Source organism: Pteropus medius, unplaced genomic scaffold (assembly GCF_902729225.1).
Source record: "Pteropus medius unplaced genomic scaffold, Ma_sr-lr_union100, whole genome shotgun sequence".
NCBI lineage: Eukaryota > Metazoa > Chordata > Mammalia > Chiroptera > Pteropodidae > Pteropus > Pteropus medius.
The window spans coordinates 29684812-29705973 of record NW_024340849.1 but is presented as its reverse complement, the minus strand read 5'-3'; the positions used below and the strand labels follow the sequence as shown (position 1 = coordinate 29705973).

The window sequence follows — 21162 nt, the reverse complement described above, 5'->3', positions numbered from 1 at the left end:
GTCCCTGAACACAAAGTAAAAATCTGGGGAAACACACCTAATATCCCAACAGCAAATGCTTTCCAAGCTTTTTGCACATTGAATCCGTGCTTTTTCCCCCTTAATGTCCTACCTAATTCTCTGTGTACTGTCAATTAATTTTATATATATTTTTTATATATCTACAGCTATATTTTTGTTATCCATAGTCTTATCTCCCCATCTAGGATATAGGCCATTTATATTTCTTGCCTACATCTTATACAATATGTGCTTTTAGAAGGCACTTAATTAAAAGTTATTGAATTAACATAAGCCACACGGAACAGACAAAAAAAAATCTCTAAATACTGTGTATTCAGACTAAAAAAATGAATTCTTTCAAGAGTGAGGTCCAGGAATCTGCTTGTTGCCTTGACTTCACAGGCAGACTTGATTTTCAGACATGTCCTTCTCTTTTCCCTCTAGACCAGAAAAAAATATATCCTTTCAAATGAAGATATCATTATGGCTATGCAAAGACACCCGGCTTTACAGGACATGGGATTGTCACAGAGGAAGACCTGTGACAATCTGACACTGCAGTCGGACACTGAAATCACACAGATCTTCCATTTTCCTGACAGAATACAAGGCCATAAAAGAACTCAGAGCCCATCACAAAGCTCTGCCTAATTTGATAGCAATTTAAACTCTAACTTTATGAGCATCCTGACCTCTCAACTCTCTTGGAATCTTTTTCTCTTCGGGACAAATTTTGGCCCAGGAGTATATTTGCTGCTTCTCAGTATCCACTCTGTTTTGCTATTGGTGGAAGGTAGCTTTAGAGATCCTACCATGTGAATTGTCCCTGACAAGAGAGCTAGCATTACCCACCTCCAAGGAACTCCCATTCCTGCCTTGGACTCTAGAGCACATTAGTGAAGTTTCACAGATAACACCAAACTGGATCAGGGAAGGAGGCTCTCTGAGATGAACTGCCATTTAGAGTCAGCATGGTGAAATTACAGAAAGCAAAGTGAACTCACAAAGAACCCCAGTTTCTGGTCCAGCGCTAGAAGAAATCATGGCAGAACTTTGAGCCAGTTATTTCACCTCATTGAGCCTCAGTTTCCTCATCAGTAAGAGAAAGTATTATACTAAATTATGGGTACGGATCCTGCCAATTCTAAAATTCTGTGCTTAGATTTTCTGACTTAAACTCAACAACCTCCCTCCCCCACAGTAATCTATTCAAAGGAAATAACCCAGGATATTACCAAAACTTTATATACAAAGGTATATTGCTTATAAAAAGAAACCTAGAAAAGCCTAAATATATATTTAATAATAAGAGATGGTTAAATAAATTATGATATATTCAAATAGTAGAATCTTATGCAACCATTAAAAGATATTTCCAAAGAATATATAATACCATACTGTATTTATTTATATATCTTTCATTAAAAGAAAGTAATATTCAAAATTACCCAAGGGTTTTAATATATACATTGAAAAAATATATCAAAATGTAAATATTGGTTATCTCTGATAGTCGAATCATGTGTGCTTTTAATGTTATTTCATAATTTTTTTTATTTTTCAACTGGACATGTGATATTAACTTTTAGTGAGAAAAAGCAAGAAGTATAACTTTCTATTGTTAAGTTTAAAAACCCAACTATGCTTTTCACTAAGAAAAAATTCAGAATAACTGTATAATAATGAATTTTAAAGGGGTAAAAAATGCATAAACAGACATTTGTAAATAAATTTCCTTGAGCGAGTAGGGCAAAATGATTCAGGGTTCACAATAAGTTATCTATAGGATATGTAGTCATCGATTTCACAGTGCTATTTAAAAACAGCTATTTTCTGTGATGTGTCAACAGTAGAAAAACACAAAGAAACCCTTATTATTTAGAGCACCATTAATACAATTCAAAAGAGGAGTGCATTTTTTAAAAAACATCTTAAGTGTAAAATAGTCTGTCTTGATACTGAGTTATATAAATTGAGATAGATTATAACAGCCTTGTTCTTTCATAAGAAATTATCATGAATCAAAGATACTAATGCGATTAATATTTTTTTAGGTCAGCTGCTAAAAGCAGCTCAAGAAATCACATTCTTGGAAGAATCGTTCTTTTTTGTTGTCGTTGCTGTTAACAGGTTTTCTTGTTTGATTTAAAACAATGCCCTAAAAATAAAACACTTTGTGCTATTATAAAAGAAGTAATAATTTTTTAAAGTAACTCCAAAAATTGCATTTATGGAGGTTCTAAATGTCTTTTTTAAATTGTATTAACGTTAGCAGCCAGTTAGGTTTTGGGGGGGGAGGGGTTTGTTTGTTTTTTGTTTTGTCTTGGGATTTGTTTGTTTGTTTGTTTGTTTTGTAGCCATCCTGCTTGATTCAAGCTCCTGAATTCTCAGCCCATGCTGTTACTTTGAGTTTGTAGGAAATTAGGTGCCCTCACTTCTGAAGAGAGAGCAGAGAAGCAAATAACCTTGTAGATTCCCTCCCCTCCCTATGGGTCCAGGGATAGGCAAATTGACTTCCTGGGGTACTTTCTGAAACATTATGTCTCAAAAACTGTTTCTCCCTAGGTGATTGGATTCTTCATATGAAATTAAGTGGGTCACACCAGCACAGATTATGTTACAAAGTTTGTTCACACTGAGCGAGAAATTAATCTTAACATTTGCAAAAGGGGATTTAAAACTTTGGGAAACCAAACACACTGACATCATATTTCCTGATGCTTAAGAGAATCAAACGAATTACTTTAAAACCTGACAAAAGATGTTTGCTAACCATGTTAAACTCTCTAATAGCAGTCTATATTAACAATTAGAAACGTAATCAATCTGTAGGAGAAAAAAGGCACAAGGTAAAGACTCCTAAAGAAATTAAAGGAAGCAGTAAGAGTCGCTATTCCACCAGCCACACATGAGAATAGTTATGAATTATTCAAATTGTGGTTTTATTAGTCTTTCCTTCATCAGCTGTCCTGAAGAGGGATGGGGGTGCTGATTTTCCAGCACATGTGCCTCTTGCCCTTTCTGCCTTACTTACACCCTTTATGGGACTGTCATCATGAGTCACAACACAAGGATTTTTCAGAGTTACCACAGCGCCAAAGCTATTTTAATAATATCAACTGATTTGTTGTAGGGCTTTTTTTTTTTTTTTTTTAATGATAGAGAAATCTTGCAAAGCTCGGCATTCATTTTTTTCTGGCAACGTCCTGCGATGAAAATTTTTTCCTTGCCATAGTTTTGTTTTGTTTTTTAACCCCTGGCTGCTGCTTCCCGCTCTAAGTCTTCAAAGGGATTTTAATGCTAATTTTCCTATGCAATTGGCTTTGGTGGCAGGTAATTTCCTGAGTTAGATGACTGTGGAGAAAAGCAGCTAAAAGTATTAGTGAGCAGTTTACAGCTCTTGTTACAGATCAAGGTGACCTTTTAAAGGTTACTGTTAGCACAACGTCAGTAAATTGTCAAAAATGCAATCTGAATGAACAGTTTTTTATTCTGAAGCTCTTTATAATGAAAATGCTTTCTACCCCATTTTAATTTGAAAAAAAAATCAGTAAATAACCTATAGACCATTTCTTGAGAATCCAATATAAATATCAAAATGAACTGCTTTACATAGTGTATTTTTCTCTTATCTTTAAATTTTTCTTAAATCAACTACCAACTTTAACACTCTTCCTACAGTTCATTTTGCTCTGGGAATATGTGTAACCTTTTGACTTGTCAGTCCCCCTAGTTTCTAGATAGGAGCAAACAACCCTTGCTCTTTACCTGAAATGGTCATTGTATTTATGTGGTGTCATTACCCAAACTCATGTTATAAATGAGTCATCTGCATCTCATTGAAAAAGACAGTTTTATCAGCAAGGGAAAGTTAAATGTCAGTGAGGTTATTCATTGTCCCTCTTGTTCAAAATTCATAAACATTTTTAGTAAATAATACTAGCAATAACTTATTGAGCACTTAGTATGTTTCCAGCTCAGTCCCTGGTATTTTCTCATTTAATACTTTTTCACAACTCTAAAGTAGGAATTTTAGAGAAAGACAACTGAGCTTCAATAATCTATCCGAGATCACGACACTAATTGGGATGCGAGTCCAGGTTCAAACCCATGTCCATGTAACTTCACGGTTGCCCGGAAGTGCTCCCCGCCTCCCTTTGGGGTGTGGAATACTAAGGAAACGCTTGTGCGGATCCCTTAAGAGTTTAACCACAGCAGGTAAAGCTGCGAATGCAGGGGAGGTTCCCTGCGCTGCACCGAGGTGAAACATTCATTCCCTGCTTTATCCATTTAAGAAATAACCACTGAGCCCTACATTATGCCAAATCCTTTGCTAGTTACTTGGTAGAGAAAGACATATAAGACAGCGTTCCCTTTCCTAGGAGAGTTCGTTCATGTCTAAAGAGAAACGATAGATATGTAAACAAATTATGATGAAATATGAGCTAAATCTGAGGATTAAGTAAGGCTGTGGAAGCAGCAGGGTGACAATGCAAAGCCTGAGGGACAAAGCAGTCTCTGGCTGAAGGACAGGGTCTACCAGCCGTGAAAGATGTCCAAGGTGAGAGAGAGGGACAGTGGGTGACATGAGAGGAAGCCCCAGTCACCCAGGACGCCCATCAGCCTTCCTTAGAGTACCAGGAATAAACTAAAGGTGATTCTTTAAATCTTGATTATGTAGCCCTTGGTTTGGAGGGTCCGAAGGTTGTTCAGAGTTGATATTGTCCCAACTGCAAGACCTTTACTCTTAACATAAAAGCCCAAATATAATTTGGTTGATGCTAGCAGGCTATATCTACACAAATCCAAATCTGTGATCATTTTAAAGAGAACTGAGACCTAATCTGTTTAAACAATGATTAAACACAGGCTTTTGGTGGGAAAAAAAATTAAAAAAATTTACCTCCCATCTCGGAGCTGTAATTAGAAGTTTGCTCTAGAAAACACTCTAAGACTAGCCCTTTATATACTGGTGTAGTAGTGTCTTCGGTATCTGTGTTTACTGAATTATTTAGTGTATTTTTTTATATTTTTAAAGGATCTGTGAGATTATTGCTGCATTTCCTATAGAGTTGGTAACTGGCATTTAAAAATATTTGGTTGGCAAAAATAGTACAAAATGATCAGTATTTCAAGGGATTAGAGGTCACTTAAATATGCATATAGTTGTTTCATTAGTTGGTTTCAAAGTTTTAGAGATCTTTTGTACTTAATACCTCTATTCATTTTTCTTTTTTTGTTTTCTTGTTCACAAAGTTGAGTCAGCAACAGAAACATATTCAAATTAGCCTTGTCATACAGAAAAAAAAAAATCTGACTTTGTCAGGGTGGGTGGAGGGGGAAAAAGCAACTTTTTGTCAGTCTTTTGTATTTCAGCAGCTGGATTCATTGCTGCCATGGTAACGGACCACATGATGAGGTGTATTAGATTGCTCTGTGTTGAGTACAAGGGGAAGAATGAACACAGCATTTTATTGAAGTTAAAGGTTACTTTGGAGTTTCTCCTGTGGAAATGTGTAAGGTCAAATACTGTAGCTTTCAGCATATGTAGTACTTCAGAGGAAGAATTAGGGGCATGTTGGTGCATTTAACTACAAAACCAGGTAAGGTACAATTGAATCTATGAAACTGAACTCCTCTTACTTCTTCTGTTGCAGTGGCATAACTTGCTGGGTGGAATTTCACTGTCGCCCCGCCTCCCCTACCCCCACCCCCACCCTCACATAGGCACAGGACAGATTTCTCTTGTTCCCCTCCAACTCCCCCACCTTTAGTTTCATCTGTTTTTAATTTAAAAGGCTAAAACGTTGTGCATTTTTATAGTTCTACGGTAATGTGTGTGAGAGTGTATGTGCAAGTAAAAGAAAACTGGGAAGGAAGTAAGAAGAATGCGATGATTAGTGTCGTCAGACCAATGTAAAACTGAGCAGCGTTTCCTTGTTTTGTTGTTTGAAAATGGTCCACTTTTCTTAGAGGACATCTTATTAGTGGCATTGGTCCAGAGTTGCTTGGCTCTTATACTAAATTAAGCGGTAGGACAAAGTTCTCCAGCATGTTATGTAGTGTATTTATTGTATCTGGGCTTTTGTTTCTGCTTTCATCATATTACTGCTAGCCTCATCCAACACGAATAGTTCACTTTTATCTATAATTTTTACAACATATTTTATTTCCATTAGTGTGCTCTTCTTTCAGGCATTGTGGTCGTATGTGTCTTAGGAGATTTAAAAATAGAAGTAAAAAGAACATAGATTAGTATAAAATGAACTCTTTTGCTTACAGACCAGTAAGAGCTGAATGTAAACAATTCAGTGTGGCTTCGTAAAGCATCAATTCCCAGAGCGCAGAAGCCTCCTCCTGCCTTGTTTACAGATCACCCTAGCAGCTTGCTTCCGAAGGGGAAGCTTTGATAGGCACAGAGCAAGTTAAAGAAGAACATTTCTTTATTAATTACTTAATCTGGTTTCTTGCTCATGGTTTCTACTGATGTTTGATGTCTGGCTTTCTCATAAGACGTGATGATTTACTTTAATTTTTTAGCTAAGAGCTAATCTATGCAACTTCTCTCCCCTTAGAACAAAGTTGACTTGGCAGCTTTAGAGACAAAACTTAACCAAACAATAGCAGAGCCTCACTGTCATTCAAGTTTATTCAATGTTCAGTATTCACTGGAGTGTTTTTATTTAGGAAAGTCTTTGAAAATTATTTTCTAGGCTGAAATCAATTATTTGCCAATAATCGGCACTGATTGGGATAAAAGCCAATAAATTATTACAAGTTTGGTGTTATACCACTCTTTCTTCAAAAGTATACTTACTTAGATTTTGTTAAATCCACTTATGCTCTGTAATTTTCATTGCTATTTATTTAGTCTCTCTAGTTTTTATATGTCCAGGACGTCTTCTAAATTTAAGCAAGGAGTTACAGTCATTATTCAAACATTTTTTGCCATAATTGCAAATAAAGGAAACTATTTCCATGATAACAAATATCAAAAGCATAATAGCACTGAACATTTGTAAAATGTCCATATTTGTATATTTTCCTTTTCTCCTTTGTTGCTTTGAATGCAGAGCAAGCAAGCTATAAGCATGTCCTTCAAAATATAAAACATTTCACAAGCATAAGTTATTACTTAATAATAGGAAATTCCCAAGAATTAATGAAAGATAGTACCTGGTAAAATATTTTAAAGGGTGAAATTCTCAATACTAACAATATCCGAGGTAGGAAGTGATCAGTTTTTATTAAAGAAAAAGTAATTGAGAAAAGAAGAGAAAGAAGAAGCTAGAGACAGACACAGAAGAAACAAGAAAGGAAAGCTAGAAAAAAGGTAAAGATAAAAGTATAAATGATCTCTTAACCAAGCTCTCTTCTTTCCCATCACTGGGATGGATTAAATATAAATAAAAGAAGAGGAGTAGAATAGTGTGGATGAGATGAAATTAGTAAAAAGTTCTATTGTTCCACTACTCCATGTGTTTAAGTACATGCTAAGTCATAGATAGTTCCTTTCTGTTGATTGAAAGGAAAACGAATTCCTGTAGTTGAATTTGTTTCAGTCGTTGATATTGTGGGCTAAGATATCAGCCAGCTTAGAAATTAGAGCTAGAAATGTGTAAAATTCAATATATACCCAAATTTCTGTGGTCTTATTCACCTGACATTAGGCCATATGTACATGTCATTTCTGAGGTCACCATAACTGAGAGGTGCATAAGATGGAATTTTATTTTTAAAATTTTATTCTTTACATTTTATTTTTTAAAAAGAATTGTGTATTTTAAGGAGTACAATATAATGATTTGATATACATATACATAGTGAAGTGATTATAATAGTCAAGATAATTTATACAGCTTCTGAAATAGTTACCATTTTTGTGTGTGTGTGATGAGAGCACCTGAAATCTACTCTCTTAGCAAATTTCCAGTATATAATATACAGTATCATTAACTATAGTCACCAGGCTGTACAGTAGGTCTATAGATTTGTTCATCCTACATTACTGCAATTTTGTACCCTTGACCAACATCTATCCCTCTGTTTCCCCCACCCCACCCCACCAGCCCCTAGTAACCACCATTCTACTCTGTTTGTTTGTATTTGACTTTTTTAGATTCCATATATAATTGCAATCATGCAGTATTTTTCTTTCTGGCTTATTTCACTTAGTAGAATGACATCCGGTGTCATCCATTTTGTTGCCAATGGCAGGATCATCTTTTTTTTAAGACTGAATAATATTCCATTGTAAGTACATACCACAGTTTCTTTACCTATACATGTGTTGGTGGACACTTAGGTTGTTTTCATATTTTGGTTATTGTAAATAATGCTGCAATAAATATGGGAGTGCAGATATCACCTCCAGGCTCTCTAGCCTCTCAGATAAATATCTAATTATCTGCAAACATTTACCTTTATTAAGGAGATAAATGTTCAACAGAGTCTTGATAAAGAAGACTTATATTAACTATTGTAGCCTCTTCTGTAAAACCAATAATAATCTTTGAGCATCAAGACAATATTTCTAAATAGATGAAGACCAGTCCAATGAATGGTGATTCAATATCAGATAGATAGTCTGTTTTTAGGAATTGCTATTTTTAAACATATGACTTCATTAAAGTGAATTTTATTAACAACCACGTAATTTTTTGTATGAAAAGAACTGGACTCTTTTTTTAATATTCTTAAATGGTCCTGTATATAGTATAAGGCCAGTGTTTTTAGAAAGTGGAAATTTCTAATGAGTAGTATGATATTTCCTCCACAATTTAATTAATTCCATTGATAACATTTACAGATCAGTAACAATAGACGTGCTTATTATGTTCTTATCACAGCTTATAATAAAGAATGTTGACTTTGTTCAATAAGCAGTAGGGGGGTTTATCAATAATGATTAGAGTTATCAAGAACTATACAATGAATGAGGGAGAATAAACTTATTGCTAGGAATGAACAATTTGTTACATTTCTAATAAAAAAGCAATTGATTTCACTTTCATGATATTTAGCTTGATACATTTTAGAGCAATATTATAATAATTTCCCATTACCTGGCTTGCATGTTTTATATGTTAACTATTGACAGTATTTTAATAATTATCTTTCTAAATTGTAAATTATTTGTTTTAAATAAACAATATTTCATGTATAACACCTATCAATTTGGGTTTATATAAGTAATAATTATACTCAGAAAAATCATTTGCCTCTACCTATCTCTCATTTAAAATAAAATACCACATGGATTAGATTGGCAATTCCAGTATAAAATGTGGATCCATCAAAGTAATAGAAGAAAATAAAGAACTCAAGATAGAAACACACACCTTTAAAGGCAGAAACCATCTTGGAAGCTAAGCAGGGTCGGGCCTTGTTAGTACTTGGATGGAGACCACCTAGGAAGACCAGGTGCTATAGGGGTAAAAAATTTAAAAATAAGGGATTGTAAGCTAACAAGGTCCTTGCAATCTATGAGGTCGACCAAGGGTTGCCCGCCTAAAAATAAAAATAAACAAACAAACAAACAAACAAGTAAATAAATAGCAGGAACCATTCCTTTAGGAATGGTTAGATAAACAGTTATTACTTTGGGGGGGAAAATGCTTTAAACAAAACTTTAAAATGGCAAACTAGAATCAGTATTTGCAACATATATAAAAGACAAAAATTGAGTATTCATCATCTATAAGGCCTCATAAATCAATAAAAAAGAATAGCACTAATTATTTTTAAGACTATTTTTAGAACAGTTTTAGGTTTGCAACAAAATTGAGGAGAGGTACAGAGATTTCCCTTATATTCCTTGCCCCAAATCACCTGCAAATCATTCCCCATTATCAGCATCACTCACCAGAATGGCACATTTTTTTTTTTTTTTTTTTACCAAGGGTGAACCTACATAACACATTATAATCATCCAAAGTTCATAGTTTACCTTAGGGTTCACTCTTGGTGTTATACATTCTATGGGTTTGAATAAATATATAGTGATACATATCCATCATTATAATATCATATACAGTATTTTCACTACCCTAAAAATCCTCTGTACTCTGCATATTTATCTCTCCTTCCCCAGCCCCTTCTTGGAAACCACTGATCTTTTTATTATCTTCATAGTGTTTCCTTTTCCAGAATGTCATATAGTTAGAATCATACAGTATGTACCCTTTTCATATTGGTTGCTTAGTACTTTGCCTTTAAGGTCCTCCATGTCTTTTCATTGCTTTGTAGTTCATTTCTTTTGAGCACTGGATCACAGTCCATTGTCTGGATATACCACAGTTTATTTATCTATTTACCTACTGAAGGACATCTTGGTTGCTTCCAAGTTTTGGCAATTATAGATAAAGCTGTTATAAATACCCATGTACTATGTACAAGTTGTGGCGTGGACATAAGTTTTCAACTCATTTGCATAAATATCAAGGAGTACAATTGCTGGATCGTATGTGAAGAGTATGTTTAGTTTTATAAGAAACCATTAAACTGTCCTACAAAGAGGCCGTACCATTTTGCATTCTCACCAGTAATGAATGAGAGTTCTTATTGCTCTACATCCCCACCAGCATTTGATATTTTCAGTGTTATGAATTTTAGATATCTAATAGGTGTATAGTGGTGACTTATTGCTGTTTTAATTTGCATTTCCCTGATGACATTGATGTGGAATCTTTGTCTCTGCTTATTTGCCATCTGTATATTTTCTTTGATTAGGTATTTGTGTAGGTCTTTATTCATATTTTAATCAGGTTACTTTTTGCCTTATTGTTGAATTTTAAGAGTTCTTTGTATATTTTGAAGAACACTCCTTTACAAAAGATGTGTCTTTTGTAAATATTTTCTCTGAGTCTATGGCTTGTCCTCTCATTCTCTGATACTGTCTTTCACAGAGCAGAAGTTTTTAATTTTAATGAAGTCCAGCTTATCAGTTATTTCTTTCATGGATCATGTCTTTGGTATTGTGTTCACTAAATATTTTTAAAACACCTACAAATTAAGCAAAAAAAATACCATTTTAATCTTTAGCAAATATTTTTAAAAGAGAAAAATGAAGAGAGGAATATAATATCAGTTGTTAGGGAGGGTGTGGGAAATGTGAAATCCTGTACACTGCTATTGAGAGTATGAATTAATACTTTGGAGAGGGGAGTTCAACCTGGCAATGTGCAGCAAAAGCTTTAAAAATTACATCCCCTTGGGCCCAACAATTGTACTACTAAGAAAATATCCTAACAAAATAGTCAACCATATATGCAGGGTTTTTCATCGTTATGGTGTTTATGAGTGTAAATAATAGAAGTCATTTAGAAAAAAAAAAAATCTTCTGAGAAATGTAACAAACACACCAGCTCATATTTCTGATCTGATAGCTATAAAGTGGTAAGAAGTCATAGGCATGGCTATATGCTTTCCTAACTGTTCTACTTTTTTAGTCTTTAGATAGAACGTGTATAGGCAGCACGGTATGGAGATAAGGGTCTTGGATTTAGTTTTAGAATGCCTGAACACTACTATGGACTAGACGAGTTAATGTAAATATATAAATATAAGGCATTATTAAAATCCTAATGTTAGAGAGTATAAAAAAAAGTCTGAATTCCTTTATCCATCTATATTCATTTGTCTTCACAACTAATGTTGCAAATAAAAAGTCCTAAATCAAATGGCAGACAGAGGGTACAATTTTAAAATTTCACTGAAACGTAGTGCCCAGTGGTAAAATCTGGATGCCTTGATTTTGATAGAAAATAGTAAAATATTTAGAATAGTATATACTTCCCAATTATTATTATTTGAAACTTATTCACAGTAAATTTCTGCTCATATAAGGATGTCCAGAAGATCATTTGTCTTGCATATAACCTAGCATTTAGGCATAGTGGAGAAGCTAGCAATTTAGAGCAGTGTTGATCAATAAAACCTTCTGAGGTGCTAGAAATGGTCTGTGTCTGCACTATCCAGTATAGTAACTACCTAACCACATGTGGCTATCGAGCACTCAAAATGTGTCTAGTGTGACCAGGAACCAGATTTCTAATTTTATTTAATGCTAAGTTATTTAAAGAGCCACATGTGACTAGTGTTGTCTTATTGGACAGAGCAGCTCTAGAATTAAGGACAATAAATAGGGTCTTAAAAAAATGCAGAGAATCATTTCAAGCATCTCTGATGAATTAGGGTGACACAATAAGGTGAATATAATTTGTGAAATTTCTCTTCAATTCAGAGAAGTTCTGATCAGGGAGATCCTTTGATTTTGGTGACTCGTAAGTCCAAGATTTTCAAAAGAAGTCTTGGTCTTAAATAGTCTATAGCCTTGCTCACTTAAGAATTCTAATATTCATTCATTTTCTCATTTACTAGAAAAAAAAACTTAATTTGAATTTATATGTGTCAGTATGCAAGAAAAATACACTGTTCTCCTTTATTCTCACACTACTACCATACTTACAATATTTCTGACACCAAATGACATCAAATGTGTGAATTTTCCACACCAAGCAATTCTGAGTAACTTCCTGGAGTAAGTGTCAGATCCCACAAGTTGAGGGCTCAGTCTCACAAGACCGCCCTCACTCCCACTTCAAATGCCAATTGCAAGTCCAGGTTATCACCTGTGCTTCTGACTGGCTGTGAATCAGAGGTTCCCACAACTCCCTCCTCATTTGAGCATTTGCTAGAACAGCTCACAGAACATAGAGAAAACTTAGGTTTACCGGTTTATTATATAACAAAGAATATGATAAAGGATGCAGATGAACAGCCAGATGAAGAGATACATAGGGCAGGCTCTGGAAGGGTCCTGAGCACAGGTGCTTCTATCTCTGTGGATTTGGAGTGCACCACCCTCCCAGAACATGGATGTCTTCACAACTCAGCAACTCTCTGAACCCCATAGTTTGGGAATTTTTATGAAGTTTTCGCCACATAGGCATGATTGATGATTAATTTAATCGCCAGCTCTTCTCCACTTCCTTGGAGGATAGGGATGAGGTTGAAAACTTCAAGCTTCAAATCATGGCTTGATCTTTCTGGTGACCAGCCCCCTTCTTGAAGCTATACAGATGTTCACCAAGAGCTACATCATTGGAACAGAAGACACTCCTATCACCTGGACTGTTCCAAAAGATTAAGGAGCTCTCTGTCAGGAACCAGGGACAAAGACCAAATATCAGAACAAAAGATGCTGCTAGTGTTCTTAGCACTTAGAAAATTGCGAGGGTTTTAGGAGCTCTGTGCTAGGGACCAAATGCAGAGATCAATATATATTTTTTCTATTATTTCACAGTCAGGCACTGTACTTGACTTTTAAAAGATAATGACTGTCTAGAGTCCCTAGATTCAGAGTTTTCTTGGAATATACTTAGGAGTCACGTGATACAGAACAGCTACTATAGAGGAAGGGAGAGAAGATGCTGGTGTAAAAGGAAGCTCTGAGACAAACTTTAAAAATAGTGAGCATTAGAAACATGGCCGCGTGAGAGACGTTCCCAGATCTCTCTCCTTGAAACAACAATAAGCTGAACACTTAAAACTCAACAAAAAACACCCAAACTGCACACCAGCACGTCTGAGCATGAGATCTGCGCATAAGAGCTACCACAGGTCAGAACCCTAGGTGTCGGGTGGTGGACTGGGAGAAACAAAGAAGCTGCCTCTTGCAACTGGAGCTCCCTGTAGGAGGAGGGGGAGGGGAAAAGGAGTGGCAACTTCCATGAACAGCCCTGCCTGAGAGTGCTGTGAGCTCCATGCGGCCGACGGCAGTGCCCAATCATCAGGGCAAAAGGCAGAGAAACAGGGATGGCAGAAAAGTGGGGACAATAGAGAAACAACAGTTGATTTTTACCAGCCGTAGTTGCAAAACTGAAGCTGAGCCACAGCCCCCAACCCCAACCCATAGGCCCCTCCCCATACCCTCCAAAAACAGAACCCCGCTGAGCCCCAGGGGAATCTGAGCAAATGCTACCGAAACTGTCACTAACACTGACAGGAACTGAGACTGAGGGTAGTGAGCATGATTAAACATCTATAAGGAAAAAAAAAGACATTATTAACACTTTATATAAAGCAGGGATCCAAGAGGCTTAGATGCCACCTACTGGAAACCAAAAGAAAAACACCTATTTGCAACAGGCTAGGGACCATTATATAATAAATCTTTCTGGGGGAAAAAGAAAGAAAAGAAAAGCAGAACACACTTCCATTAATGCCCAGGCAGAGAAATAGTCCATTAAACATCAAGAACAACCAGGATAACAAGATATTTCAGAAAGAAAGAGAAAAATCTCCAGAAAGTAAGCTTACAGACATAGAAATATGCAACTTAAATGACAGAGAATTCAGGATGATACTTCTGAAAAAACTCGGTGAGATCCGAGATGAAGCATAAAAACAGTAAACGTTAAATAGAAGGCTGGGGAAAGGAGGACCTATACAGAGAAAACATTATGAAAATATCAGGGATAGATGAGAATCAGAAATCTTTGGAAATGTAGGTTAGTCATGAAATATAAGTTAGCCATGTAAGTTAGAGCTCAAAAAGCATCCAAAGACTACATCATCATCATCATACCATCATTGTCACAATGACTACCATCATCATCACCATCATCATCATCATCACATCATTATCATAATCACAAATGACCATGTGTAGGTCATTTGACATTAGGCCAAATAATTTTCATGTATTATTTTATTTAATTCTTGCCACAACCAATGATACAAACATCGTCCTCATTTATTGATGTGAAAACTGAACTGCCAGTAATTGCTAAGTGGAGTGTCAGGCCGAAGGCAGCCCTGTTAAACCATGCTGAGTCTCCATTCTGCTGAGTATTCTCGTCTCTTGTCTTTGGAATTGAAACCACTTTATCCTGAATACTCTAGGAATCCATATGAGGAAATTCATACTGACAGCAGCAAAGAAAATAGATTAGAGGAAGGCCATATTAGATGGATGGAGATAAGTGAAGAAGTTAATGCCGTAATTCAGAGAAGCATGAGGGAGGTTTGAGCTAAGGTAGTGAAAGTGGAATTTGAAAAGGAGTCAGTTTAAGAGGTATTTTGTCAGGTGTCTGTCTTTACAGTAAGTCAGGTAGAGAACATCTGACTTATTTTTTTAAACCTCCCTGAAAATTGCCAATTATTGCATAAAGCACTAGAGCACCATTGTTGTGGCCAAGAAAATAACATTTCTTATAATATACAAGTTTTCCTAACAAGACCAACATGCATTAATCATCCAGTTAGAAGCCACTACATCATCTACATTCTTGAAATGTGTGGGACATCACAATATTGTTTGGGGATGTGATATAACTAAGGTGGGAACTTTATGAAATTTTTCCTTTCATTAAAATCTTAATATTCCTTGATATTGACAAATAGTGATTTTTTTCTTTCCAACATACAAAATTTTTAAAAACATATAATTAGAGCTCATTTAGAAAGGTCAAAAAACAGTTGCCTTTATCATATGGAAGCAGTCTTCGAACTGAATTTTTAACTTGGATACATTATTGCCCTGCCTTTGCCCCATTTAGGTGAATTTTTTTTTTCTCTTGGCAGTTTATCCAGGTTCATTTACAGGTTGGAAGATAATAGAAGCTATTATTTTCAATATCAGAACCTCCACTGTTTAATGAGAAATTACTTTTGATTTCTTCCAAAGTCTTATGATTACTGTGGTTAGAGAAGAGTGTTGGGAAAATGCGGAGAAAAAAGTAGAAGAGATGGGTTGTTGTCTTGACGATAAAGAGTTGAAAGGAGGTTGTCGAAGGGATGCACAGTAGCCTGGCTGTAAGAAGGACTTTGGTAGTAACTGCCAGCAAAGGGAGTGAGGAGAAAATAGCAGCCATTTGGGAAGATGCTGGTCATATCATTCTTTCTAGTATGTTGGGTGACAGTAGGTATGAGAATTCCGAGAATTCTCAGATATAATAAATAGAACACTTTTCTAAGTGCCGGATACTATTCTAAATACTTTTTGTTTAATTCATTTAATTTACAGTTCACGAATTCTCATTTAGAGAAAAATACCTAGCGCATAGGAATCACTGAATATACGTAAGCAGTTATCTCTTTGTTAATCCTCACAATAACCTCATGAGCCAGGTACTTTTGTTATTTATCATCCTTATTTTACGAATGAAGAAATTAAAGCCAGGGAGGTTAAGTAATCTCTCCAAAAGCTTACAGTTGTTAAGAGAGAGAGAGAGCTCTAGTTAATGGCTCAACCACTTAATGGCCCAACTACTAAGCCATCCTGCCCACTCTTAATCTATATAAAGTCTCTTATAGGTAGAGATAATACTTGTAATTTGCTTACAAAGTACCAGACATATAGTAAATCCTTAAAGATGTTAGCAATTATTATTATGTAATGCTATTTAGAAGATCGTTCTGGTATTTATGTCCTACACCACACTGCTCAGAAATAATAAGATTTTAGGGCAGCTTTGGATTTTTCTTATGTAAATTTGAGTAAAGTTTTGTTTAAGAGTATGTCTATTATAAATTGGGGAAATACCTTTTCTACCCAATCCTATCCATCTGTTTGATTGGCACCTTTGAAGTTGTCACCTCAAAGAATGTGCCTCATAGGAATGTCTCATATACACATCTACATACTTCTGACCTTATGACAGAGAATGACTACTGCTAACAGTACTAATATTGAGAGCAAGTGGATTCCCCTTCCACACTGGGTATTTGAATAGTATATCCATTTGTTCGTTATGGTCTTGCTAGGAATTAAATGCTCTGCCATTTGCATAACCTAAGGGAGCTAGTGAGAGGTTGGCAGCCAGGAAGGGGAATCAGGCCAAAGGCTGATCCATATAAGGGGAATACTCTAAGGGGATGGGTTGCCTATAGAGTCCTCAAGGTCATATGGGTGGTTCCAGGAAGAACCCAACCAGACCCTAGAACAAAGTCAGGTATGAACTTAGGTTCTATTCTCTTTTCCCTGTAATATAGGTTAGTTGGGGGTAGGTGAATTATCATCCTCTGTGTAGAATTTTATGGAAAATTAGGTGACTTGTAATCTTAGTGAAGTTAGAATGTCAACAGATGTAGAATTAAAGATCCTTAAACATTATAGATACAGGCAGTGCAAGAACAACAGTTCTGTTATGCTAGAATTCCTGGAGAAAATGATACAGCTCTGGGTTGTGCGTTAGAAATGAGCAACAGACCAAACAAAAGAGGTTGGAGGACACCATGGCTGAGGACGGCAGAAATGTGAGGACTCCAGAGAGATTCAGGAGACTGCAGGAGAGGGCAAGGTGAAGCCTCAAGTCTGGGTGACCAACAGATACCTTGTCTTCTGTATCTGTCACTCTTACAGCTCCCTTGTGTTTATCTGTGACTTCAAAGTGTTTTAGCTAATGATGTCATTGGATAAATATGCCAGGCGACTACCCCAATTTGAGGACAAAGAAAGAGGCCAGCAGACCTCCCACCGCTCTGCTACCAGGGAAGGGCGGGCTGGGGTTGTGGGGTGGGACAATCTCTCTCTAGATGTTTGTCCTCTGCTATATCACCCCCATCTCAGATGGTTGCTTCTCCATGGGCTTAAATGAGATAGTTTCTTTCAACTGTTAGGGAGTGTGTTGATAATGTTAGTAAATCACAGGGTCTCCAGATTCATCTCTGCAGATGTTATGTGTTATTATCTGGAAAAGTAACAAGCTTTTATTAATCATAAGCTAACATTTGTACTGTGATTTACTGTTTGCAAAATATTTCAATTGCATTATGTTTGAATCTCCTAACAATTCTGCAAGGAAGATGACACTATCATATTCTTTTTAAAGAAGAAGAAAATCAAGCTCAGTGAATTTCTTGACACTGAGTTAGTAAGCAAAGCATACATTTTAATTTACTGATATACTAATGGATGCTGCTTCACTCAAAGCCCCTCTCTCCTCTGAAAGTAAAACTTTTCTCAGAGATAGCTATTACAAATAAAGAGCACTTGCATTTATTCAGATTATTCAGATTATACTTTCAATGTAATTTATGTACACAGTATATATTTAACAAGTGTTAACTGCCTGATTATAGTCTCTTTGTACTCCTCAAAAGTAATCATTCTGATTCTCACATATATGATGAAAAGATTATTTTGAACTAGAAGAAAATAGTCAACAATTATAATTCCCAATGCGAGAAACTAATGTGGGTGAAAAATGTGAAGCAATTCATTTTTCTAACCTCTAACATCTAAATGAGCAGATTTAAAATAACTCAGAAGGCCAAAACAAAAAGACAGAAAGGCAGCCACTATATGCCTATATAAAACCAATAAAAGGAAATTATTATGAGCCCCACACTACTCTCTCCCATATTCACACAACCACCAAACAATATACACAGTTTTATCTTATTGATACAATGCCCTGTTATATTCCTAGGTGTGTGTTTTGCCTTCATATTATACACCATCTATCTTCTTTACAACCTTTTTTTTTACTCAACATTGCCCATGAGTTTAGTTATCTTTCTTGTCTATCAGAGATATCGAAAATGCCCCCATCCGCAGGCTAACTCTCTGTGAGAACCAAAGATTAAAGTCTGGACAGGAGGAACAAAACCAGAGCAACAAACATCAGCAGCAGGTTTTTCCATTTGGCTAAACTGAAGTTCTTTACTTCGCAAGCACTGCTGCTATTTGAGCTTTCTTTTGCTAATACTTTTCCTTATTATGTAAAAAAGCCATTCTGAATTACAACATTTATTACCTCTGGTATTTAAAATGTATTAAAATAATTCTTTGGATTTAAATGTTCTCTTCTGACAGTAATGCTAAGATCTGAGACTCTTGTTCAGGATTAGGGTTAGGCAAGAAAAGAATATTAAAATGAAGGAGAGCTTTTCTTACCAGCTATAAAATGTATTATAAAGCTATAATTATAATTAATTTGAACTATAATTAAAGAGCGTGTGGTGTAGACAAAACCCTGGAGTATGAACAAATACTAGCTTATGTGTTAATGTACGCTAGAGGAGGCAATACATATCTATCGGGGAGATGATTATTATGCAACAAATCAAATCATATTTGGAAGGAAAAGGTCATGCTACAAAAGAAATTCCAACTGGATTAGACTTATAATAATATTTAACAATTATAATAATACATTAATACTTATAATAAATCTAACTATAAGAATTCAAAGAAACTATAGAGGAATTTTAAAAACAGCTTTAGGAGATATAATTGACAACAAACTACATTGTTTAAAGTGTACAAATTAATAAATTTTGACATAATGTGTATACACTTTAAACCATCTCTAGAATCAAGAGAGTGAACATTTCCATCATCCCCAAAAGTTTCCACACACTCCTTGGCAATACTTCCACCCATCCCTCCCCGACCCACAGGCAAACACGAATCTGCTTGAGGTCACTATAGATTATTTTGCATTTTCTGGAGTTTATATAAATGGAATCATACACTACAAACCCTTTTTGTCTAGTTCTATTTATTCAACATAATTATTTTCAAGTTCATTCATGTTATTGCAGGTATCAATATGTTCATTTTTATTGCTTTGTTTATTTATTTTTTTATTTATTCATCTGTTGATGGACATTGGGGTTGTTTCTAGTTTTTGATAATTACAAATAAAGCCATTATGAACATTCAATGTGAAAATCTTTAAGTGGATATATATTTTCCTTTCTTTTGAGTAAATATCTAGAGGAATTTTAAATGATGTGTGAAAGGAAAGAGTTTTATAAGCATAAAAATGAAGGTTCAGAGTGGAAAAGTTATATTTGACACTATTCACATTTTAAATTTCTACATATCCGTTGGGGAAAACATGTAAGTGGCAAGACTTGCTATAGACAAGTCATCAAGAATTGTACATCTGTTATATCAATTAATCCTCACTGCAGTCCTAAACGGTAGGCATTGCTATCCCTGTTTAAGGCAGCCTCAGAGAATGTTCCATATTCTAATGTAGAAAAGTAAAAGGATATGTGAAACATAAAAATAATTCATAAAATGTTTATGTCTGATAAATAGATGTGAGATAATAGGTCAATAATCTTAATATATAAAGAATTTATGCAAAATATGCAAGAAAACATTTAAGACAGTGGTAAAGTGGAAACAAGACATAAATAGGTAGTTCTCAACCAAGTGGAAGTAAAAATATATGAAAAATATTAAACTTCATTTTTAATCAAAGAAATTAAATGTAACACAACCCTATAACACCTTTCAACTTAGCAAAAATGTTTAGATATTTTGTTGTCAGGTTGTTTTGCTTTGTTTTAATAATGGTAATATGTAACGTTAGTGAGGTTGGAAGCCATTCTCATACTTTATTGGTGGAAGTATAAATTAATATGCTAATTCTGGAAAGCAATTTGACAGCATTAGTAAATTTTATTGACTTTGGAAATAATTGCACCTCTGATCAAAATTTCAATTTGGATTCACCTGGAGAAATAATATGAAATGGATATAATGATATATATTCAGATTTTTTTTGTAGCATTATTTCCAGCAGTTAAAAACTGGAAACAACCAAATGTCTCATAATAGGAAAATGAATAGCTAGTCATTCCATAACTAAGAAATCTTATGCAGCTACCAAAAGGGTGTTTATCAAGCTATATCAAACTATTTGTAAGAGTGAGAATTGCTACAAGTTTTCTGGAGAGCAGTTTGAGAATATTTCAATTGACTTAAAATGATTATGAGCATTAACCTAGTAATTCTACTCTTGGAATATCTAAAATGGAAATACTTTTGCACAAAAATTTATGAACAAGCTTATTCATCACAGTATTTAAAATAATGAAAATTTTAAAGTAGCCAAATGCCCAACAATGGACAAATTAAATAATTTAGTAAATTATTTAATACATTAAATTATGATACATTCGTATGATGGAAACCATTTTAAATGTTTTATAAAAATGTTTAGTGAGAGAGAATATGCTTTTAATAAAACACTGTCTACCATAAACTCCTAATATTAGAAATTAAAAAGTAGAAAAAGAAGAAAGTAAAATGTTAATAATGATTAATCTATGGGTAATAGGTTAATTTTTCTCTTTAGTTTCCTGTGTTTTCTAAATGTTTTTCCTGTGGTTATATAGTACTTTGAAGTGCTG

At 34.9% G+C, this 21162-nt stretch overlaps 1 protein-coding gene across 25 annotated transcripts in view; it reads left to right on the top strand.

Moving 5' to 3' along the window:
• The window catches only part of DTNA (dystrobrevin alpha), a 334755-nt gene that overhangs the window by 169604 nt on the left and 143989 nt on the right, over positions 1–21162 (top strand). For 2 of the 25 annotated variants that reach the window (XM_039843486.1, XM_039843467.1), the window contains exon 1: positions 5415–5606. The exons of 17 other annotated variants lie outside the window; for them this stretch is intronic. The gene's annotated coding sequence lies outside the window, so the exon portion shown is untranslated. Of the gene's footprint in view, positions 1–5413; positions 5607–21162 lie in introns of those variants that run through there. 6 more of the 25 variants (XM_039843492.1, XM_039843489.1, XM_039843438.1 and 3 more) reach the window with 5 other exon arrangements.